Here is a 4520-nt window from a genome sequence, read left to right as displayed (position 1 = left end):
GAAGGAAAACGTAAAACCTAACAAGACATTACGGTCGTTACGTTTAACTAAATACTCGTCCTAACTAACGAAATACTAGTCACAACTACACAATATATATATATATATATATATATACAAGTATTGGTCCCATGGTGGAGCTACGAGCGATCAACAGTCACTAGAAGGAACTGAAGAGACGAATTTGGGAGTATGCACTGGACTGAAATAAAGGTATGTTTGCTTGTTTAGTAGAAATACAGTACAAATATAGTTGGAATTTTCATTTAGTAGTAGTACCTGTTAACTTAAAAGTGACAGCGAGTCATAATGACGCCATTATTATCGAGTCAAAGTTATGGCTATGTCCTGCACTATTTTCGAAAAATATACTCTGACTGCATAAACTGCTCAAACATTATTTTAAGTTCTAACTGCGGTTTAACTGCGTTGCAATCCTTTGATAAACATTGAATTAAAAAGCTCCAAAACCTCTAAAAGAACAAAAAGAGAGGGGTTGATTGTTGCAGTGCAGTGGCGATTGTAAGTGCAGAGTGAAGTTTTCCTGTTGGTGAATTAAGCGTTTGTCTTGTTATTACTACAGATATGTTTCCACTGTATTACCTCATCTTTAGAGTTATGAGACGTCCCAGTTTTTAGCCTTTTTTTTTGTCCTGGTCAGAAAAAGTATTAAATGGCCTCAGTTTGCCTGTATCTCAATGAGAGTTTGATATTTGCGATTTGTCATTGTACATGGCTCCTGTAAATTGTACTTAGAGAATCACCTAACAAAGATAGGTTAATTGTTCCCTCACATTCCAAAACTATTTTTTTTTTAAACTTAACCTTCATTGTACAATCGCAGGAATTAAGATTTGAAGACCTACCCAGCCACGAAAATGAAAACAAAGAAGCAAAATTTTTCTTTTGGGTAGGTTCAAGACAACTTAGGCGCATTTATTATTATTTTAACTAGATAAGAGTTTAATAATTTTTTTTGTCTCTGGTTTTAAAATAGTGTGCAATAAGCATCATATTAATTAGTAAATAGTAAAAAGTGTGTTATTGTAACTTAAACTGTTTCAGAACTGTAACAGTGTCATTGTATGGAAAAAAGCCCCAGTTTTCACTTTTCAGTCTAGAGATCTATAATCCTATTTATCTGGATACTTTAGAACATGTACAGTAATTTGCTATCAGCGTGGGTGTGAGGGTAGTCGCAGCCTGGAATAGTTTCTCAAGGGAAGCCCAGCAAAAACGTTTAAGAACCCCTGATCTGGACTATTAGACGTTCATGATTTCTATATACATATGTATTGGATACATTCTAGTTTGTTTGATGTGATGGATCTTCACGATATGGTTGAGCTAACAGAGTTGCCTACAGCAACAATGACTGCAAGAAATCCATGCCATCCTATGTTCATACTTTCTCGACAGCTACACTGGAACCAGATCATTCTACACTACCTGCTGCTGTTTTTACTGAAACTGCTATTATGCCACCTTATGCCAAAATTACATCTTGCCTATCGCTTTGCTCCTTCTGTTAGTGTAAAATTCCCCATCTTCTATGTCTCATCCAACCAGTTCACTTTTGACATCGGCTCTTATGAATACAAGTTATGTACGAAACTTGTCTGTATTTTTACTATGTCAAATGGACTCTAAATTCTATAAAACTCGTACACTGTTTGTGAGATCTATAAATACTGTCTTCGAGCAGACATCCACCATTTCATATAAACTCGTAATGGAATGGTCATTAAGAACTATAATTCTCAGCTATTTGACATCCTTTGTATTAAAATGAGGATCACAAAGTTAGGTACTAAGTACCATACAGAAGCTCGGAGCCCCTTTTCTTAAACAACCTCCATCTTGTTGAGCTCCATGTTTCAACTATTACTGAAAATAAAATAATTCCAGAACTACTTAAACGCAAGACGTCGATAAGGCGGGCATTGCATATCTTAAATGCTTAAGAACTAATTTTCATGATTCGTGTTTTAGCAGAAAGAATTGATGTAACTGACTACCTTCATCAACATGGTACTTTCATCTTTAAACGACATAGAGTGGAAGCTTCTAAGGCACCTCAACTCCAACCTTTGACTGCAAAAATTGCCAGTATTGTAGCAAGGTCTAATAAGCCAGTCTGTACACATTGTTGAACTCCTCCTCCCCATTTGCAATATCTGTCAGCTAGACCCTTCCAAGTATTCCTACAAATGCCGAGGAAACCCACTTTTAAGACCTGATGATTCCGTTACTGTAGCTGCTTTTGGTAGCACTGGTCCAGTTACATCTTCAAACTCCCAATTACAGAAAACAGTCTCTGAGTTATTGTTGTTACTCTACACAATATTCACTCAATTCTAAGAGCCTTTATCCTGGACAGTATCAACTATTCATTTAAGTCTGTTTTTATTCTCAATATTCAAGCTACATATTCTGGACTCCACACACACTTGAATTTCTGTTATTTATGAGATCCTGAAAAACAAGGATACATCAAGACTGACTGTTAAAATTATATTTTGTTAATGCTCATTTCTTCATCACAAATCAGCCTCTTTTGGTAACTTTACTAGATGAGGGATTCTAAGATTGTATTATCCTCAACGAGACTGTCCTAAAACCAACACAAAAAGCAAAATTTTTTAGCTATAATCCCCATCGCTGTAACTACCCATCAGGTATTAGCAGAGGTGGTGTGACAATCTGTGATCGTGTGCACCTAGCCATTTGGATTCATTATATTCCCTAGAACACTTTTCTTGAACTTCTTATTCTCACTCACTACTTTCCTTCTATAATGATCACAATATGCTACTATGCATGTTCGTCATGGTGTATCCCTACCTCATAACATCTTATACTACTCGGATAGAAATTTTAGAAGATGTATTATCTTGGCTAACATGAACTAAAATAGCTGAACTTCCTCAGAAATTACCCAGTTTCAATCTACTTTATGGAATATTACTGGATTTGTATTGCCTAATTCTTCTCCAAGTCACATCAAATGTGTGCCAGATATTCTTACAGCTTCAGCAAATCTAACTTCTCTTTCTCACCATGTGTAATCCTGTAGGTAGTGATCATATCTCCATATAGGTTCAACTACTGACCAAGGTAACCTGTGATCATGTCAACAAAAAATACGATCTTTTTCAATTACCTTAACACCATTTGGCCTTCTTAAAAGAATCATATTGGAAAAGATATATATATACCTTTCCTTCATTGATAATGATAGTTCATTGATAATCATTCTTGCAACTACTCTCACCTGTGCGAGTTCCTTACGTATCCCAACTTATCACAACACACCACATAGACCAGTTTTACCTTGCTGAACAGTGGATCTTTTGTGACTATTCCGCTCGTTAATTTGGGATTATCGTCATTGTCGTGATTCATCTATGTTCATTCTGGCTTTCTCCTACATCATAAATTCTACTACTTGTGTAGAAAATTTTGAAGATATATTATCTTGGCTTACATCAAATATCATAGCTGAACTTACTCAGAAATTACACAGTTTCAATCTAGTTTGCGAAATATTACTGGATCTTTGCTGCTTCTTCCTTTCCCAAACCATATCAAGTTCATTATCAGATGTTCTTATAGCTTCTCTCTCCTCTGCAAAGAGGCGTCGTTGTTACTAGGTTTGTAGCCAGCTCTGACATTCTTCAACTCCTTCGCAATACTGGGAGAGATTTAAACTTCTGACTGGAGTGCTCCCATACATATCCAAATCTCGCTGATGGTGCTGTATTGACTTCCTCAATTGAAAAAAAAAACAACTAATATTTTTGCATCATTCTTTGAAAATAACTTCACAACTTCGAAAAATATTATCCTCTCGACTTCTAAGATACAACACACATTCTTGATTTGACCGATCGTTCTCTTTCTTAAACAATTATTCCAGACAGACTCTTTTATTACATATATGACACGCACCCGAGTTATGTCTGCATTGGGGTGGCTCCAGTAAATCTGAAATACATGTAGGACATTAAATAAGCATTATTAATAGTTTGTGTCAGCAGTTAAATTTGCCATATTTTTTGTTAAGAAAAAAATGAAGTGGAAGTAATTATCAAAGATGATATTTGTCCGATGTTGGCGGACGAAGTGCGATTAGCAGATAATCAGTTGAACGATCTTGTTCGTGTTCAAGAGGAATACATATATTATTTTTTTTACTATTTGGAGTACCCGTCCCATGTACGGAAGTTATGAAAATTCATGATCAATGAAAGGTTATCTTAGGACATAAAGTTGATTCCCTTATATGTAATTGTAAAAAATGCAAAACACCAATACAAACTGCAATACTAAAACTTTGTATGTATCTACCCATGGACCCAACAAACCTTCATACCAAATTCAACAGTGGTGAAAAACGCCCACAAAAACCACAAAACAAAATTTGTATGTACCCCCACATGGACCTAATAAACCTCCATACCAATTTTGGTGAAGATCCATCCACACCCTGTTCAAGAGGAATACATATATTATTTTTT

The 4520-nt window shown here is 35.5% G+C and overlaps 1 long non-coding RNA gene across 2 annotated transcripts in view; it reads left to right on the top strand.

The window, feature by feature from the left end:
• Positions 1 to 150: 150 nt before the first annotated feature.
• The window catches only part of LOC106467467, a 7210-nt gene continuing 2840 nt past the window's right edge, over positions 151 to 4520 (top strand). For both annotated transcript variants that reach the window (XR_001291332.2, XR_002612423.1), the window contains exon 1: positions 151 to 213. This is a non-coding gene — a long non-coding RNA (uncharacterized LOC106467467). The remainder of the gene's footprint in view (positions 214 to 4520) is intronic.

This window comes from Limulus polyphemus, unplaced genomic scaffold (assembly GCF_000517525.1).
Source record: "Limulus polyphemus unplaced genomic scaffold, Limulus_polyphemus-2.1.2 Scaffold2624, whole genome shotgun sequence".
NCBI classification, from domain to species: domain Eukaryota; kingdom Metazoa; phylum Arthropoda; class Merostomata; order Xiphosura; family Limulidae; genus Limulus; species Limulus polyphemus.
The sequence above is the reverse complement of the archived record's forward strand: the minus strand, read 5'-3'. Positions and strand labels throughout refer to the sequence as shown.